The 20,973-nt window shown below is 47.0% G+C and overlaps 1 long non-coding RNA gene across 1 annotated transcript in view; it reads left to right on the top strand.

The window, feature by feature from the left end:
• The window catches only part of LOC130119339 (uncharacterized), a 16,605-nt gene extending 5,545 nt beyond the window's left edge, over positions 1–11,060 (top strand). Inside the window, exon 3 of the long non-coding RNA XR_008810837.1 lies at positions 10,918–11,060. This is a non-coding gene — a long non-coding RNA (uncharacterized LOC130119339). The remainder of the gene's footprint in view (positions 1–10,917) is intronic.
• The last annotated feature ends 9,913 nt before the right edge of the window (positions 11,061–20,973 follow it).

Consider the following 20,973-nt stretch of genomic DNA (forward strand, 5'->3'; position numbering starts at 1 on the left):
ACGGGGATCAGTGATGGTGGAGTTAGCGAGCGCAGTCTGGACGTGGGGCGGCATGTTGCGCAGAAACAGCTCCATAAACAGGAAACATGGCTTTTCTTGACCCAGTAGGTTTAACATCCTGCTCATTAGCTCCGATGGTTTGCCATCTCCCAAGCCCTGAATTGCGAAGAGGTGACGTGCTCTCTCCGTTGCTGACAGTTCAAAAGTTTCAAGGAGGAGATGTTTAAGTGCGGCGTATTTACCATCGGCCGGTGGGTTGGTTATGAAACCGCTTATCCTGGAAGCCGTATCGCACCCCAGCGCTGCCACTACGTAGTAGTACCTGGTCTCGTCTGCTGTTATGTCTCTGAGCGCGAACTGTGCCTCAGCCTGCGCGAACCATGTAGCCGCGGAAGACTCCCAAACTCCGGCAGTTTAATTGCAACGGCGTTCGTAGCCATAATGTGTGTGGTTTCAGAAAACTTATCCGAAAACCGACGTCGGGGTCACCAGTGTAGAGCCGAAGTAACGGAGAAGACCGTAGGTTCACACTTTAGCCGTGTAGGCAACTTTCTTTAATCCACGGTAAATCAGCGAGACAAACAAAACCCACAGCTCGACTGAGCGGAGGTGGCAAGAAAAGCCAGAAAACTGGCTGGACAACCATAACTTAACCCTGCGTTAACCTGCCAGGGCAACCATGACTTAACCCTTAGTTCCTGGGTTGAATTCTGTCCCCAATACGTGTCCACCACAACACTATGATAATGCTGATCAAGTAAATCAAAGATTCATAATACTCACATATTCAGTGGTTTGGATTTCGGCTTTTCCAATATCTCATTTGTATTCAGAAGGATTGAAGTCTCTTCAACCACTTGAAGATTCGTCCTGTCTCTTGTGTTGCTGGAGCGCCGCATGACCATGGCAAGGCATGCAGATGAGCCACACGTTTACACAGAGACGCTCCTTGATAGGAAAGCGTGAAGAACCACATCAAACCACATGTTCCGCATCGTGTGGGCATGTATCTCCCCCTGTCTGGGTACACGTGTGTGTCTACTTTAGTGCGTTTGTTTCTGTGTATGTGTGTGGGCTTATGTGTATGCATGTGTGCTTGTGTATGTGTGTGTCTATGTGTGTGTGTGTGTGTGTGTGTGTATGTGTGTGTGTGTATTTGTGGGTGTATGTGCATATGCGTGTGTGTGTGTGTGTGTGTGTGTGTGTGTGTGTGTGTGTGTGTGTGTGTGTGTGTGTGTGTGTGTGTGTGTGTGTGTGTGTGTGTGTGTGTGTGTGTGTGTGTCCATTAAGCATTAATCATTTTGAAGTGTCTCTGCTGGCAAAGACAAGTGTGCATACATTGTGCACTGTTGATTTTGCTGACTGTGTGTCATTACAATCTCTCTTGTTCTTCAGATCAGTCTTTATGTTATTTATTACATTTATTCTGCAGAACATAGAGGACCAAGACAAACTTATTTGGCAAAAGACATAAACACTGATGATGTCTTGATTAGTGTCTCTTTATTAAAAAAAAAAACTAAAAAAAAATTGATTTAATTGAATGGTCGAGTCATACTGCGAGACATTGTGGCTACCAGGAGGCTGCATGTCACAGCAGTGTTTCATGTTCCTTATCAGATAGGGTGTGAGAACCTTCAATAATGACACTACGGTTGTATTGACATCTTCACTGCTATAGCAGACAGGCTGAGAATCAATAGCCTCATTGTAGATCTAATAAAGGTCAAGTCTCCATGGCCCTGCAGCAGAGGGTACCAGAACACCAGGGCCAATTCTCCGTTTATCTAAACATTCTTCTATGTGCATGTTGTAACACCCTGAAGGGTACATTCATGAAGCTATCAAAGCTTTTGACGGGCATCTGGGTAGCATAGTGGTCTATTCCATTTAATACCAACACGGGGATCGCCGGTTTGAATCCCCATATTACCTCCGGCTGGGTTGGATGTCCCTACAGACACAACTGGCCATGTCTGCGGGTGGGAAGCTGGATGTGGGTGTGTGTCCTGGTCGCTGCTCTAGCGCCTCCTCTTGTCGGCTGTTCGGGGGGGAGGGGAAATTGGGGAGAATAGCAGGATCCTCCCACATGCTGCGAAACTCCGCACTGCCAGGGAAAAGAAGCGGCTGGCAACTCCTCATGTATCGGAGGAAACAACTGGTAGTCTGCAGAGGGGGTGGAGCAGCGACCGGGACGGCTCGGAAGAGTGGGGTAATTGGGTAATTGATACAATTGGGGAGAAACAAGTGTGTGTGGGGGGGACTTTTTCACCATCGAAGTCTTTGAAACAAAGGTTTGGGGATGGTTTCTGTGGTGTGGTAGACGGGGATCAATATATTGTGACCCCCTTTGTGTTCCCGTTTTGTGGAGGAGATGGCCTGTGAATATAGTATATTCATTATTCAGGAGTATTGCATGTTGAGAATTTTGCCCTCAGCCTGGCTCAAGCCCTCCCCGCAATACCACCACATGACCGCATAGACCTAATGGTTACTGCCTCATCCAATCCACCACTTGAAAAGGATCCTATTCAAGAGCTGAAGCGGCGTGCTTCAACTGAGCTCTCATAAAGTGAATATCCCATGCAGACTTGACCACATTAGACCAGTGTTTCTCAACCGGGGGTCCGCGGACCCCTAGTGGTCCGTGGTGTAATTGCAAGGGGTCCGTGAAAATAAAATATCTTTAAAAAAAGATCCTATGACATTTATAGAAATAGGATTATTTTACTCAGATGTGACTGAGACCTTATCTACCTAAACTATAAAGGGTAACAGGACTCTTTTCTCTAATTACATCTCTTTCACAAGTGTAATTTATTGTATTTTAATAAGAGATCTCGCTCCCGTTTGCATTGTTAAAAGTTACTGCATAAAAATTCTGTTGTTACATATATCTGAAAGTTACCGAATACATATTCTGTTTTGTTACATATATCTGAAAGTTACTGCACAAGAATTCTGTTTTGTTAACTATATTGTAAACGACTAATAAGACACGTTAGCCCCTAGCTAACGAGTCTGACCCTTTAGCCGAGCGGTTAGTGATGTCGCCTTGTGGTGCAATACACCCCGTATTGAATCCCGCACCGGGCAAGAAAATAACCGGTTACAGTATCTAAGTTACAACTGAAAGCTCTTAATTTTGCCCCAAAGAGTGAATAAATGCTATAATGCAATTTAAAATGCAGTTTCTACTGTTTCTATCAAATTGCAACCCCCCTCCCCCAAGATCAGGTGGAGGGGTCCTCAGGGTAGATCAAAAATACGCAGGGGGTCCAGGACCCCAAAAAGGTTGAGAACCACTGCATTAGACCAAACCCAGGCTAGGCAGTCTGGTTGCATAAAGTGTCCTTATCTGTCCTTTTAAATGAGGGCAATATTCTCCTTTTGAGGAAGAAAACTATCATGCAAACAAATGAGAAAATTATGAACATGGGAAAAGTCTGTTGAGTGCTGAGCAGAGTTTGACATGCTGTCACTGGATGGACAAGAGGTGGATAAAAAGCTGGTTATAAGAGATTGTCTGGGCCGGGGCCGCCTGTAAGCAGAGATTATATTATAAATAGAAAACGGGCAGAGCTTGCCTCGCAGCCGTGCATCAGATCAGGGACACTTTGAGTCGCTTTAATATTATGATAGTTTGTGGATTAAAATTATTTTAAAGTCGGATTAAAAGATCACAGCAGGTTGAATCAGTTCATCGGGACACAGCATTTATTGACAGATAGGTTTCATCACTCATCTAAGTGACCTCGTCAGTCTCAACTGACTGCAGGTATCCCCACCCTTATAAACAGTACAGTGGCATAACGATCGAAACCAACGACCAGTTTCATATCGTCACCTTCTTAAAATGATGGCCTAAGTCATATTTTAAAGTTTTTCAAAAAACAGAATAAACTGAAACTGAAACAAAATTTGTCAGTTTATTCTGTTTTTTTTTTAAACTTGAAAATATGACTTAGGCCATTATTTTAAGAAGGTGACGATATGCAAACATTGGTGTGATCATCAACTAGAGTTACATTGGCCACGATTCACTAAGGGTGGGGAAAAATCGATTCATGTAAGAATCGCGATACTTCTATGATTCTGAATATCCATCCATCCATTATCCAAACCGCTTATCCTGCTCGCTGGAGCCTATCTCAGCAGTCATAGGGCAGAAGGCAGGGAGACACCCTGGACAGGCCGCCAAACTATCACACAGGGCTGACACACACACACACACACACACACACACACACACACACACACACACACACACACACACACACACACACACACACACAATTTAGTACGGCCGATTCACCTGACCTACATGTCTTTGGACTGTGGTAGGAAACCAGAGCTCCCGGAGGAAACCCACGCAGACACGTGGAGCACATGCAAACTTCACACAGAGGACGACCCCCCCAAGGTTGGACTACCCCAGGGCTCGAACCCAGGACCTTCTTGCTGTGAGGCGACCACGCTAACCACTGCACCACCGTGCCGCCCACGATTCTGAATCGATTCACAAATTCCAAAAATCAATTTTTAGAAACGTCTTTCTCAGTCTTAAGTAGCCTCCTCGCTGCTGACAGTGTTGACTCGCTGCGCACCTAAAATGGAGAAGCAACAAATTCAGCCAGTCCCATCATCATTGACGGCAAGCATTTGGGTGCATTGTGGATTTTACGGTCTCCCGGGGAAGAAGGAGCTTTACACGACTCATTCAATGGGCAAAATTATCAAAACGAAAGTTAATTATTTCAGGAACACTACAAATGTTAGGTCTCACATCATACACCATCACCCAGAGTTGAAAGAATTGGAACAACGACCTCCTGCAACATTAACCAACAACCAACGCACACTGCACCACTTTGCCAAACCCCAAAGCAATTCCGAACGGGCAAAAAAAAAAAATCAAAGCAAAAACAAACAAAAAAAAAAAAACTCGATCCACCGCCTGTTTCATTTCAAAAGACCTGCGCCCCTACAGCGTAGTCGACAATGAAGGCTTTAGATTTATGATCCAGACCATTGTGCCAATTGAGCCACCATTGCGTCATTTTTGGGTTTTTTTTACGTTTGCCTTTGTGTGTTCACATTATTGAATGCAATTGATATCACTTTTTCAAATTAAAAACTACATAATCTTACACACACTTTAGTCTGTTTTCATGCAATAATTTCCCACACTGCCTTTCTTTGCGCACAGCGGACTGGAGTAGAGCCTGGAATTAGCACCCCTATGTACCAAATCTAGAATCGATTTTGAATCGGGAATCCTTTTGGATCGAAAATTGATATCGAATCTAATTGTGACCCCCAAGAATCGAAATCGAATCGCATCGTGAGATTCCAAAAGATTCCCACCCTACTATTCACAGAGGATTGGGGGATGTTTGCAATCACAGCATTGTAAGATGGTGACAGATGTACTCTTAGCCCCCCCCCCCCGGTTCAGGGATGGTCATTCCCTTTTCACATAGATGGCCTCTTGGCCTCTTTGACTCCCCGTTCAAACCAGTATTCCTCCCTATCAAGAATGTGCTGCACATCCTCATCCTTGAAAGAGTGGCCACTGGCCTGTAGATGGGTGTAGAGCATGGGTGGGCAATCTTATCCAGAAGTGGCCAGGGTGAAGGTTTTTGTTCCAACCAAGGAATTACACACCTGTGTCTCCTAATCAAGTTCCTCAGCAAAGACTCTACTGCTTGATTAGTGGGATCAGGTGTGTAACTGTTTGGTTGGAACAAAAATCTTCACCCACACTGGCCCTTTCTGGATAAGACTGCCCACCCCTGGTGTAGAGTCCTGGCCTGACGTGTTAGCTCTTCTGTGTTGTGCCATCCTCTTGGCCAGCATCTGTTGGGTTTCCCCGATGTATAAGTCACAGCAATCCTCCTGGCACTTAACAGCGTACACTATATTGCTCTGTTTTGTGCCGGGAGACCCGATCCTTGGGGTGGCACAACTTCTGGCGCAGCGGGTTTTGGGGGTTGAAAGCAACTGAGATGCGATGTTTGGAAAATACGTATCTCAACTTTTCTAACACTCCCGCCACATACGGAAACACCACTGGTTTATGCTTAGGCAGCTGTTGTTCTTCTCCTGTCTTCTATTGGCTGGTGCACTGTTTGGGCGTCTTCCTGGCTTTGACAAGGGCCCAGTTAGGATAACCACACTTAACCAGGGCCTGTTTAATATGGGATTTCTCCCCTTCCCCGGCTGCTGTGTTGGTGGGGACGTTGTCAGCTCGGTGGTTCAGCGTCCTGATGACTCCTAGTTTGTGCTCCAGTGGATGATGAGAGTCAAACCTTAAGTACTGATCAGTATGTGTTGGGTTTACAGTAAACATCAACAATCAAATGTCCCCCATCATCAATTGCAATTTCACAGTCTAAAAAGGCTAACCTGTCATTTTTCACATCCTCCCTGGTGAACTTGATGTGGTTGTCCACAGAGTTAATGTGGTCGGTGAAATGTGGTACATCCTGAGATTTAATTTTAACTGAGTGGTGTCCCTGGATAGGACATCAGAGCCCTCTTTTCCACTTGCTCCATATACAAGTTGGCCACTACAGGTGAGACTGGGGAACCCATAGCACACCCATGTGTACTGTCCCCTGTAAGTGAAGAATGTGAACATAAGACACAGCTCCAGGAGCAGACAAGCAGACAAACTTGGTCAGTGCTATGGGTGGTCCTATTGCTAACGGTGGGGTCGTCCTGAAATTTTATACGGACCATCGGATTGAAAGAATTCAGATCTGTTACTTGGAAGAGAAACTGCCACAATGAAGTTGCTTCTAGTCTTTATTTTAGTTGATATATGTGTTTCGGCTTGACTAAGAGTTGTGCAGAATAGTGCTTAAAAAAAAAGCTTTGTCTCTGTCTTGAACACCAACACTGGCAGGTCCTCAGGAAAGGCCCAGTATTTGTCTGACGAAATATTTTATTTTAGGTTGACCAAAGGATAAGTATATTGTGTTATTGTGGATATTATAAAAAGCGCTTGGCTGGCCCAGCTATTGTGCCAGAGAAGACAGAGGCCGTGCCTGGGGCCTGGGGTCATGTTGTCCCTGCATGTCAACCGAGCCTTGTGTATTCATCATCTTATCGTCTCTCTTTTCTACTGACATCCCTTGCAATTCAAGGCACCTCCACATGAATTTTAATGTCCACTCCTGTTCTTGACTCAGTGGCTAGACAGAATATCTCCAATGCTAAAGCACTGACATACTTTCCCTGTGTACGCATGGCATCCCAACAAAACTGACACAGGGGAGCAACACTCGGTGCTATTTGCTAAAAGCAAGGGCTGTGCTGAATTATTAAGAGGACATTAGGATGGAGTACGGTGTAGAGACGGATTGAAGTCGAAATCTGAGGAACCCAAAAACACACGATACTGTATCAACAGGGAGAGGTCACTTACTTACATGATATGGAAGATACGGATTATTTGAAAACCATGCTAGGTATCTGTCCGCTCCATCAAATGCTGTATGTCAGTAGCAGCTTTTAAAGTACTAACTAAATCTCTGTTTAACTATGCATTGACCTACACTGCAGAGATATTTCAGCAGAGCAATGATTTTTTAACATAGATGCAACATCAGGGTCCGCGGTGGTGTAGCGGCCTACGCATCGGCTTTGTGTCGATGCAGTTGCCCACTGGGGACCGGGGTTCGCGCCCCGGTCTCGTCAGATCCGACTATGGCCGGACTCGACGAAGTAGCAATAATTGGCAACGCTGTCTTCGGAAGGGGGGCGGAGTCGCCTTGTGTTCGTCACATGAATGCGTCTCTGTGTGTCGGAAAAAGCAGTGGTTCGGCCTGGATTCGCCTTGTCACGGAAGTGGCGAGGCGTCTCCTTCGAGACTGCCGGCCGGAGAGATGCAGCTGGCGAAGGCATGCAGCACAAGGGTGGGTGCTTAAGCTAAAAAAAATAGGGATCGATTGGCCACTAAAAGGGGAAAAATCAGAAATAAATTTAGAAAAAAAAAACATAGACACAACATCGACACAATGTAAAAGAAAATATAAAATAATTTAAAAAAATATAGATCCCATACCCTGTTTATATCTCTCTCTATAACCCACTATTCCTCCCACTCAGGGAGGGATAGTGGGCCCCTCCAGGTACAAAATAAAAAAACAGCGATAACCTATAACTAAAGTATTTTTGCCCCCCCCCCTTTTCTCCCCAATTGTACCCGGCCAATTACCCTCTTATCCAAGTTGTCTCGGTCCCTGCTCCACCCTCTCCGCCAATCCGGGGGTGCTGCAGACTACCACATGCTTCCTCCGATACACGTGGGGTCGCCAGCCGCTTCTTCTCGAGCTCATTCTCACTCCCAACTTGTCACACGTGGACGCTTGTTGAGGACGACCTCTTCGTCACTGTTCAACGCTCTAGGTACCCCTTTAACATCAACTTCCCTAACACTAACCTCATTACATCAAAATGAGTTATATCACACACAAATCAGCGTTTTTAGAGAACAAAAAATCATCCCTGGTGTTGGCACGTAATTTTAACACCAGGGGCGTAGCCAGGACTTTTTTTACTGGGGGGGTGGGGCAGCTGAGGCCAGCCATTTAATTAGGGTGGCACTTGTCAAAACTACTATTGTAAAACCGCTTTCGAAGATTATGATAGCCCTTTAACAATGCCATGGATTGTGAATAGCCAAAGGGTATTGAATGGTATCATTCATCCTAATGTACATGTCCCATGCACGGGTGTTAATGTAATGGGTATGGTTTAAGTGTTGTAAAGTGTAAAGACCGAAGACAGAAATGTAATTTAGTATTTCAATGCAATTTCAATTGCATGAAGGGAAAATGTACACAATGAAGCCAAAATTTCCATATCGTGAACACACACAACTAAATAAATTACATCACTTGGATGTTGTGCTTACACCGCCCCGAGCTGCCTCCCCGGCACGTTCAAGCCACTCCCCCAGCTCGGACGTGCCGGAAATATTCGAGCGCTCGGCTCGCGCTCTGAGGAGACGAGCGCTGCACTGCACCAGGTGTTTGCCATCATCCATCAGGCACACCTGTGGCAATCAGGCAGCCTTCTACAAGAAGCCTCCCAGAACGTCTCTCAGTGCTTCGACGTACTGAACCCTGCGGTAAAGTTCTGACAAGCCCTCCAGCGTTCCTTGTATTCTGTTTATTCCCCAGTGTCTTATCTTCGTGTCTCTGTTTCCTCCCAAGACTCTCCCTCCGCGATTTCCACGGCTCCCCTCGTCCCCAGCGACCTTCACGTTTCTCCCCGGACCTCTCCTGCGATCTCCCCCCTTGTCCCTCTATCTGGACCCCTCCTTTCGGACTCGACTTCCCGGATCTCGGACCTGGACTTTCTCGGACAACCCCTCTTGGATCACGGACTGGACTTTCTCGCCAGGTGCACGCACATTTTTTCAACACCTCCTGGTCATTTACATACCGCACCACACATTGGCTAAAAACACTCACACATAGTTATTCACGCAAACCACGGGACACCACACATAGTTTATTCACACATCCCACTAACAGAACGCCTTTTTTCACCATACATTTCCCTCCCACAATAAAACCTCCCTTGGTAGCTTTTGAAGTCATCTCGTGTCTGTCTGTCTTGGGTTTCGCCACACGGGTCAGGTTCTGGTGCGCGAGCACAACATTGGACTTGCCATGCTGCACTTACACACTCTTGCTTTTACACTTGGATTTACACAAATATGAGCCCATTCGGCTCATAACTTTAGTGGCAAAGGACAAGACTTAATAATAATAGGATAATGATAATAATGCATGTATTTCAGCTTCCATTTGACTGTTTCTGTGCAGGCGTTTTTTTTTTTTACCCACTCGGGACAGGGGAGGGGGGGGGGGGCGTGCTCTGACTGGCCCCCACGTGGCCACGCCCCTGTTTACCACAACACATTACGTGCAACAACCACATAATGCGAGTGTTAAGAGGTTGTGGTCATTTCACATATTTCTGTGAGATCACGTTGATGAACGCAGATACAAGATAGATTTAGACTCTGTACTTCTATAAAACAAAACAAAAAAGCAGTCGGGATAATCTTGAATATTTTTTGCTTTTTTTTTGTGTGTGCCTATAATTACCCTCCACGTTGAAAGTTGACGTTAAAGGGGTACCTAGAGCGTTGAACAGTGACGAAGAGGTCGTCCTCAACAAGCGTCCTTATGTGACGAGTTGGGAGTGAGAATGTGTAGGAGCTTTTCACCTGACAGTGAGGAGTTTCACCAGGGGGACGTAGCGCGTGGGAGGATCACGCTATTCCCCCCAGTTCCCCCTCCCCCGAACAGGCGCCCCGACCTACCAGAGGAGGCGCTAGTGCAGCGACCAGGACACATATCCACAATTTGCAGACACGGTCAGTTGTGTCTGCAGGGACGCCCGACCAAGCCGGAGATAACAAGGGGATTCGAACCGGCGATCCCCGTGTTAGTAGGCAACGGAATAGACCGCTATGCTACCCGGACGCCCCACTAAAGCATTTTTCTGACAGTAACTTTAAACACAGCCATGAGAGATGAATAGGTGAATTTTCTCTTTGATCAAGGCTATTGACCAGCCTATAGTTCATTTACACACACGCAGCCAATTAATTCATTGACCATTTAGCAAGATATTTTTTTAATCTCTCCAATGGAGGGTGATACCCTTATTAGCAATCGCAAGAGCAGTTGTCAGTGCAAAGGTTTAACATAGATGTTGAGTCACAATAGGGCTAATTTCAGCTCGACAGGGTTGGTTATTTGTTTGATGTTGCTCAGCACTTTAAATACAGAGGCCTAATATCAATTTAAGCGAAGGCATGACATAAAGTTAAACCTATATCTATCCTGGTCAAGACTGAGTGCTGTGGACTTATTCTATGCTTCTTTTCAGGTACTACTACCAGTGGCAGATGGCCAGTACAGGGCACTGGGGAGCCGCCCCCTTCAAATATCAAGAGATGAAAATCTACTCAAACATGTTAAATATAATTTAGTCGTATAATGCAAATAATTATGAAATAAAAGCGTTTTTCATTCTGTGAGCGCCTGTCAGCAGCCATTAAATATTGGTTCCAAATGGTATTTGGTTGATTTCTGTCTGAATACATATACTTCCTGGGTGACGGGGGCCGGCCAATCGATGCCTTATACTCTGTAAAGTTCTTGCAAGAACTTCACAGAGTTCTTGCAAGAACTTCTTCTGTGTGCATTCACCAACTTTACTCTGTGAAGTTCTTGCGCCGGGCAAACGATGCCCTCAAACTTTTGGCGAGAAGGTGACCTGAGGCTGCTGTCTAATTGGGTTCTTCACCAGACACTCCCACTTTTATTGGCAACGAATTGGTATTGGTTTAATGTTTTTTTGATCTAATGTGATTGGACAATTCTCGTGGCTGTCAATCATGTTCACACCCACCACGACGCCTCGTCTCGACTGTCAATCATCCACCGTCTACGAACACTGATACATTCTATACTAGGCTATATTGTCCTTCTTAATAACTCTGTGACTGTGTGGAAATTAAAGCAGCTGTCAGGTGTGCTGCGCCAAGGTAAATGCGCCCCCGCCCCCAATTTTTTTTAGCACCAGCTGCCACTGACGACGACGACTACTACTACTACTACTACTACTACTTTTGGCTGCTTCCGTTAGGGTTCGCCACAGCGGATCATCCTTTTCCATCTCTTTCTGTCCTCTCCGTCATCCTCTGTCACACCAGCCACCTGCATGTCCTCCCTCAATGCTACTACTACTACTACTACTACTACTACTACTACTACTACTACTACTTTCGGCTGCTCCCGTTAGGGGTCGCCACAGCAGATCATCCGTTTCCATCTCTTCCTTTCCTCTGCATCTTCCTCTGTCACACCAGCCACCTGCATCATCTCTCACCACATCCATAAACCTCCTCTTTGGCCTTCCTCTTTTCCTCTTCCCTGGCATCTCCATATTCAGCATCCTTCTCCCAACATACCCAGCATCTCTCCTCCACACGTCCAAGCCACCTCAATATCCGGTTGGGTGAACGCTGGCGAAACTAGCCGCCACTGCGCTCTGGATCTCTTGATTTTTGCTCTGACATTGTTTCTATTGTCCCTTTAGCCAAATGAACTGTAGCTCATTCTGCTGACGATTTCAGAAATGTTTGCCTGTTTTTATTTTGTTTTTGTTTTTTTATCTGACAATCCCGTGTTATGGGCTACCAATTGTTTTATACATGGCTGGTGGATTCCTCGCCACCCCCGGCTACTGTCGTTCTACTCCGGAGTCTACGTTTGGTACAACACCAGCAATAATGTGGATCAACAGACTGTTTATATGAATTATGCTGGATTACTTTATCTTTGATACTCCATCCAGCAACGTCGTTACTTCAATACACGACAGTGGAACGTTTCCGACTACGACCCCACCTCTCTGAGTCCCCACCAGCATTGCATCTTCACTGGGATATCGTTTGTCACTTTCTTCGGAAATACATTGGCCGTGGATCCCGCCGGAGCTTCAACTTCGATGACACAAAACCAATACGTTCCTTCCGGTCTTCCAGTCCTGGTGCCTCAAGAAAGTCCCGACGGACTGTAGCGTCAAACCCGAAAAGAAAAAAAAGAAAAAAATCTCACCGTCGGGTTATTTAACATTCGCTCGCTAACCAATGTAACCAGGTTAAAATTAATGTTTTTATTTTATTTTGTTTGAGTATGAAATATCACCAAATCCTGTCTGTGTGCTGTTATTTGTGTTTACTACATTTTATTTTATGTCATTATTTACTTTTATGTATGTTTTACAACGACCGTCATATACATGTACTGTCGCTTTAAGAGCGAGGTCTTGTGGGTACACGGAAGAGGGAACGCGGGACAGGCCATTTTTATTTTGTGGAGGGAGTGTCAAGCAGCGACCGAGCCGAGCCACACGTGTTTCTTACCGTAGCACAGTTTTGCTGGTTGAGGAGAACGTAACCTTGAGTATCCCTGTAAGAAGATACTGCAAGCTGTGGGATAAAATACTTGTTTATCCTTTCTTACATCGGAGTCCCGTGGACGGTTTTTCCTTCTAACGCACACGAGTGAAGTCCGGGCAGTGGTTGAGCTTCGACCCCCACGTCTGTAAGAAACATCGCTCCAGCTGGAGGACTGGACGTTTGTCGAAGGGTTTGAAACCAAAATAAATGGCAAGGTGGGCCAAATAGAGTCCTGTGTGTCCCCCCTCCTTGTTTGATCATGATGATGATGATGATGAGAGACTGAGCCCCCCCCCCAACAACACCTGGGGCCCCACCCAACTAGAACACAACGCAGAGCTAATGATGAGAGTGACGGGCGTGCAGCAGGCTGACCAGCATAGAACAGCATAGGACTGCCCCCGTTACACCAACAAGGGACTCATACTTCATGATCTACTGGATAATCGTAAGTTTGATTCTTTTTTTTTTATGCTTGACTGAAACGTGGCAAAACTCAAAGATTTTTCACAGTTAAATCTAACTATTCCTCCCTGGGTTTGTGTACACCTGCAAATCCCGTGACATCGGCAGAGGGGTGGTGTCGCGATACTTTACAGTGAAAAGTGGGAAGTGTCTTCCGTAACTGTGCCTGTGCATGTTTCATCGAGTCCATTGCCCTACAAATCAATGGGCCAAATCCTACTATATTAACCACTGTTTATCGACCACCGAAGCCCAACAACGATTTCTTAAACGAACTTTCTGTATTTTTCTGGCGGCACAGTGGCGCAGTGGTTAGCGCGGTCGCCTCACAGCAAGGAGGTCCTGGTTTCGAGCCCCGGGGTAGTCCAACCTTGGTGTCTGCATGGGTTTCCTCCGGGGGCTCCGGTTTCCTCCCACAGTCCAAAGACATGCAAGTCAGGTGAATCGGCCATACTAAATTGTGTGTGTGTGTGTGTGTGTTGGGGGCGGCGGCCCGGCCCTGTGATGGCCTGGTGTCTTGTCCAAGGTGTCTCCCCGCCTGCCGCCCAATGACTGCTGGAATAGGCTCCAGCATCCCTGAGAGCAGGATAAGCGGTCTTGTTAAGGGATGTACTTTCTGTTTTTCTAACCTTCTTTATGTTCCTTGCCCCCCATTGCAATATTGCTGGGTGATTTTAACATACACATGGACAATGTCAACAATACTCTCACAGGGGATTTTACATTATGCCTGGATAGTTTTGGATTACAGCAATAGACTGATTTTCCTACGCACTCCAAAGGACACATACTTGATCCGATTTGCTGCTCTGGTGTAACTTCTCTTAATTGCAATGCATCTGATTTGCCCATTTCTGACCACAAGTTAGTGTCTTGCAAAGTTAACTTAACAGTATCCAAAACAAATTTGTCCGTCTCATTCCGTCTCGTTCCATAATATTAACAATATTGATTTATCTGCTTTTTCTAGTGGAATTGATAACCTCCCCAGCAAAGAATTTACCCCAGACGAACTGGTCTCTCATTACAATGACGGACTTTATAGTCTTTTAAACGGCCTTGCTCCTTTAAAAACCCGGTCTGTTTCCTTTACCTACTCTGCTCCTTGGTTTACATCTGCACTATGGCAGCTTAAAGCTAAAGGCCGTCGCCTGGAACGCCTTTACACAAAAACTGGCCTTGTTCATAAAGACATGTATGACGACCACATACTTCATTATAAGGAGGCTCTTGTCCGCAGCAAAATCGTCTTATTATGCAAATTTAATTAGATCAGGCATAGGGAACATTAGAGCCCTGGTTTGCATGGTAAACAATATTTTACAGCCACCAGACACTCTTGCACCTTACCTGTATTCAATTGTTCAATGTAACACCTTCATGGCATTTTTTTAATGCCAACATTGAAAATACTCATCAGCAATTGACCTCGTTGAACAATACCGCATACATTTCATTTTATTCACTCTTCTATAGTGGTGCTTGAAAGTTTGTGAACCCTTTAGAATTTTTTATATTTCTGCATAAATATGACCTAAACATCATCAGATTTTCACACAAGTCCTAAGAGAACCACATTAAACAAATGAGACAAAAGCATTATACTTTGTCATTTATTTATTGAGGAAAATTATCCAATATTACATATCTGTGAGTGGCAAAAGTATGTGAACCTTTGCTTTCAGTGTCTGGTGTGACCCCCCCCCCCCCACCACCACACACACACACACACACACACACATCCGTGCAGCAATATCTGCAACTACACATTTCTGGTAATTGTTGATCAGTCCTGCACATCGGCTAGTAGGAATTTTAGCCCATTCCTCTATACAGAACAGCTTCAAATCTGGGATGTTGGTGGATTTCCTCACATGAACTGCTCGCTTCAGGTCCTTCCACAACATTCGATTGGATTAAGGTCAGTACTTTGACTTGGCCATTCCAAAACATTAAATTTATTGTTCTTTAACCATTCTTTGGTAGAACGACTTGTGTGCTTATGTTCGTTGTCTTGCTGCATGACCCACGTTCTCTTGAGATTCAGTTCACGGACAGATGTCCTGACATTTTCCTTAAGAAGTCACAGGTATAATTCAGAATTCATTGTTCCATCAATGATGGCAAGCCGTCCTGGCCCAGGTGCAGCAAAACAGGCCCAAACCATGATACTACCACCACCATGTTTCACAGATGGGATAAGGTTCTTATGCTGGAATGCAGTGTTTTCATTTCTCCAAACATAACGCTTCTCATTTAAACCGAAAAAGTTATATTTTGGTCTCATCCATCCACAAAACATTTTTTCCAATAGTCTTCTGGCTTGTCCATGTGATCTTTAGCAAACTGCAGATGGGCAGCAATGTTCTTTTTAGAGAGCAGTGGCTTTCTCCTTGCAACCCTGCCATGCACACTATTGTTGTTCAGTGTTCTCCTGATGGTGGACTCATGAACATTAACATTAGCCAATGTTAAAGAGGCCTTTAGTGGCTTAGAAGTTACCCTGGGTTCCTTTGTGACCTGACTGACTATTAACACACCTTGCTCTTGGAGGGATATTTGATGGTTGACCACTCTTAGGGAGGGTAACAATGGTCTTGCATTTCCTCCATTTGTACACAATCTGTCTGACTGTAGATTGGTGGAGTCCAAACTCTTTAGAGATGGTTTTGTAAACTTTTCTAGACTGATGAGCATCAACAACGCTTTTTCTGAGGTCCTCAGAAATCTCCTTTGTTCTTGCCATGATACACTTCCACAAACATGTGTTGTGAAGATCAGACTTGGACAGATCCCTTTTCTTTAAATAAAACAGGGCGCCTACTCACACCTGATTGTCATCCCATAGATTGAAAACACCTGACTCTAATTTCACCTTCAAGTTAACTACTAATCCTAGAGGTTCACATACTTTTGCCACTCACAGATATGTATTATTAGATTATTTTCCTCAATAAATAAATTATCAAGTGTAATATTTTTGTCTCATTTGTTTAATTGGGTTCTCTTTATCTACTTTTAGGACACGTGTGTGTAACCCCTGAGTTTATCCCCAGAGTTAAAATGTCTAACTGATGAAACCCTACAGTAAATACCATATCAGTCTGTGTAATGTCTCTTTAAAAACAACATTACATTACATTACAGTCATTTAGCCAACACTTTTATCCAAAGCGACTTACAATAAGTGCATTTAATGTAGGAAATCAAGAGAACTACTAGTCATCAGAGTTCATAAGTGCATCTTCTCTCTAAACAAGCATCTTGTTATGGTCTGAGTGTTTCCCTCTCATCTCTCTGAGTACCTGCAGGATGGGCTGCGACATGGAGGCATGGCTGAACTACTTCTGGGCTGAGTGCAGCAAGGCACACCTGATCCCCATGTGCTATTACCCACCTCTCCTCCATAAAAGCCTGGTTCAGTCTTCACCACTTGGCCAGATAATTCCGTCTCATCGGTAGTGCCTGCGTACCCTATCCAGAAGAAGTTTCCCGAGAAAGCGTTCTCGCCATTTGTTTGTTTGTCTCTTGACCAAACTCTCCCCCTTGCCATTTCCAGATCGAGGACCTCGTTGCTTCAGCCCACATCCCGGGAAGGCGCCAGCCTGCCTTCAGTCACCGCCTCCTGCCTTTTTCTGTTGCCGACCTTTTGGCTAAGACGAATAAACCCGTTTTAGCACCACTGCACTGTCTCCTGCCTCCTTGGGTCCGCGCGTTCGCCTAAGCCCTAACAGAATTATCTGGCCCGAATGGACCCAGCAGAGACAGAACTCAGCGGGCTCCAGGCAAACTCGTATACCTCGGCGAGCTCGCTTGCCTCACTCTCCGCGCAGATCGATGCTCTGACTGTGGCAGTGTCCAAGCTCAGCAACCACCCTGCTCTGGCCCCGGTTCCTGCCCCCAGCCCGACCAGTTGGGCTTGGCTGCCCAGCTTCCCCGAGCCTCTGCTGCCCAGCGTCCCCGAGCCGCCTCCGAGTTTCGCCTGCCTCGCGGCTGCCACGCCTCCTCCGAGTTTCGCCTGCCTCGCGGCTGCCACGCCACCTCCTAGTTTTGCTTGCCTCGCGGCGGCCACGCCACCTCCGAGTTTCGCCTGCCTCGCGGCTGCCACGTCACCTCCGGGTTCCATCTGCCTCGCGGCTGCCATGCCGCCTCTGAGTCCCGCTAGCCCCGCGGCTGCCAGACCGCCTCTGAGTCCCGCTAGCCCTCCCGGTCGGTCCCAGCCCTTGGGCCGCCCGCCTGAGATCCCTGGCCCCATTCGCCACTCCCCCATCGATGGCCACCCGACCTTCACTGTCTACTGCATCCTGTATGTCCGCAGGCGGGGCCGCGGCTACCAATATCAGGTAGACTGGGAGGGATACGGCCCCGAGGAGCGCTCTTGGATCTCATGCTTCCTGATTCTGGATCCTGACCTTTTGACTGATTTTTTTATAACGGATTCCCAGACAAGCCTGGTAGGACGCCAGGAGGCGTCCATTGGGGGGGGGGTACTGTTATGGTCTAAGTGTTTCCCCCTCCTCTCTCGAGTACCTGCAGGATGGGCTGCGACATGGAGGCGTGGCTGACCTACTTCTGGGCTGAGTGCAGCAAGGCACACCTGATCCCCATGTGCAATTACCCACCTCTCCTCCATAAAAGCCTGGTTCAGTCTTCACCACTTGGCCAGATAATTCCGTCTCATCGGTAGTGCCTGCGTACCCTATCCAGAAGAAGTTTCCTGAGAAAGCGTTCTCGCCGTTTGTTTGTTTGTCTCTTGACCAAACTCTCCCCCTTGCCATTTCCAGATCCAGGACCTCGTTGCTTCAGCCCACATCCCGGGAAGGCGCCAGCCTGCCTTCAGTCACCGCCTCCTGCCTTTTTCTGTTGCCGACCTTTTGGTTAAGACGAATAAACCTGTTTTAGCACCACTGCACTGTCTCCTGCCTCCTTGGGTCCGCGCGTTCACCTAACACATCTAAGAGCAAAACCAGTGCTAAAGTAAAAGCGCAAGAAAGAGATTTTGTTTTTTAAAAAATGAGTGAATACAATAAGTGCTAACAGCAAGTAACAGGGTAGTAGTTCTTGAAGAGCTGAGTTTTCAACCTGTGCCGAAAGATGGGTAGCGACTCCGCTGTCCTGACATCAGTGGGGAGTTCATTCCACCACTGTGGGGCCAGGACAGAAAAGAGCAGCAGGGACCTCTGAGTGGCGGGGCAACCAGGCATCCTGAGGCAGCAGAGCGAAGTGGTCGGGCAGGGGTGCAGGGCTTGACCATAGCCTGGAGATGGGAAGCAGCTGTTCCTTTCACTGCCCTGTAGGCTAGCACCAGAGTCTTAAACTGGATGCAAGCAGCTACAGGGAGCCAGTGTAGGGACATGAGAAGGAGAGTTGTGTGGGAGAACTTAGGGTGGTTGAACACCAGACGAGCTGCAGCTTTCTGAACAAGCAGTTCCTGAGCTGTCGGCCACCCCGGCCGACATGCGGTCTGTTTCTGAGCCGCCGGACGTCTTTGCCGACGTGCGATCTGTTCCTGAGCCATCCGCCACCCCAGCTGACGTGCGGTCTGTTCCCAAGCCATCGGCCAACGTGCGGTCTGTTCCCGAGCCGTCAGCCGCCCCTGCCGACGACCAGTCTTCCCCCCGAGCAGCTGCCGCGCCGCCTCCTCCAAAGCCTGGTCCCCGAGCGGCCACGACGCCGCCTCCGAAGTCTGGTCCCCGAGAGGCTGCCGCTCCACCACCTCTGAAGCCTGAACCCCGAGCAGCTGCCGCGCCGCCGCCTCTGAAGCCTGATCCCTAAGTGGCCACGATACCGCCTCCGAAGTCTGGTCCCCGAGTGGCCGCGATGCCGCGTCGAAAGTCTGTACCCCGAGCGGCTGTAACAACACCTCGGAAGTCTGTTCCCTGAGCGGCCGTCACGCCACCTCAGTCCTGTCTGCATTGCCGGCCTCCAGAGCGGCGGTCCTGTCTGTGTCGCCGGCCTCCGGGTCATCCATCTGCCCTGTCCTTCAGTCTTGTATCCCAGTCGCCCTCCAGATCAGTTCCATCCGTCTGTCCAGCCCTCAGGCCTTCCGCCTGAGATCCCTTGTCCCATTCTTCCTCCCCCAGACCCCCTTCGTCCGTCCTGCTTGGTGCTCCTGGTTGGCTCGTTTGGGACGTCTGGAATCCGTCCCTTGAGGGGGTGATCCTGTCATGGGTGTGTGATCTGGGTCAATTGGGCTCACCCATCCCTAGCCCCTGATTGGTGTTTCAGTTCACCTGCGTCCGTGTGCCTGAGTGACCCTGATTGCCTGGATTCACTCACCTGTTCCCTTCTCCGGTTGCCTGTGCGGTTCCTACGCATCTGTGCCCAATCTTCCTCCCCGTTCTCCCATTGACTGTCCCGTTCCTGCCCTGTCCTGCGCACCTGCACCCAATCTCCCCGCCCCCCTTTCTCCGATTGGTTGCACGGATCCTGTGCTCCTGCGCCCGATCTCCCTGATTGCCCCCCCCCCCGGGTATATATGCCCCTTGGTTTCTCGAACTTCCTGTTGGTTCATCTCACACACTCACAGAGACACTCCCAGAGACACTCCCAGAGATTCTTGGTCACCAGATCGTCATGTCATTTTGTGAGCTTTCCCGCTGTCTGTACCTGCTGTCTGTTCCTGCAGTTTGTTAGTGTTTGTGTTATTAAAGCTTTGTTCAAGCCCAGCCTCTCCTTGCTGTCTGTATTTTGGTCCTTTCCTGCTCTTGCCGTGACAACTGCACTGTTAAATTGATTCAATGATCAGTGCCTATCCATCCTCGACCAAACTGCACCATTGAAAACCAGGAAACAAAAATCAAATGAGATTGTCTGGCTGAATGATCACACTCGTGCCCTTAGAAGACTCAGTATAAAATCAGAACGACAATGGAAGATCAACAAGTCCAAATTAGTGCATAACACCCTTAAAAATCAAATGTTAATTTACCAGAAGGCAGTTAAGGATGCGAGATCAGCATACTTCTCTGAACTAATATCAAGAAATAACCACAATCCTAAAGTTCTCTTTAGGGTAATTGATTCTGTTATTAATGGTCCCTCCACTTCTCTTTTTGAACCTGATGTTGAGTTGTCCAAAAAATTACTCGCTCATTTTGTAAATAAAGTGGAGAATATCAGGTCCCAAATCCAGTCAGGGTCTTGCATTCGTCCCATTCCCCATATTAATTCTGCCTCTTTTACCCCGTTTCAACCAATTACAATTTCAGTGTTAGAGAATACAGTCTCCAATTGGAACTCCTCCGCTTGCATCTTAGACATTATTCCTACTAAGCTGCTCAAGATCAAGCACAACATCCTCTTACATCACTTAGAGACTTGGGTTGGCATCAGTGCTTGGCTATTAAATTATTGCCCTCTTACCTCACCAACAGAACTTTTTCTGTTGTTCTGGGTAACTCTACTTCCTCAGTGGCTAAATTGACTTGTGGTGTCCTTCAAGGCTCAGTTCATGGATCCCTTCTCTTTCCTATATACATGCTGCCCCCTGCCTGGCCAGGTCATTCAAA

The sequence above is a fragment of the Lampris incognitus genome, chromosome 10 (genome assembly GCF_029633865.1).
Source record: "Lampris incognitus isolate fLamInc1 chromosome 10, fLamInc1.hap2, whole genome shotgun sequence".
NCBI lineage: Eukaryota > Metazoa > Chordata > Actinopteri > Lampriformes > Lampridae > Lampris > Lampris incognitus.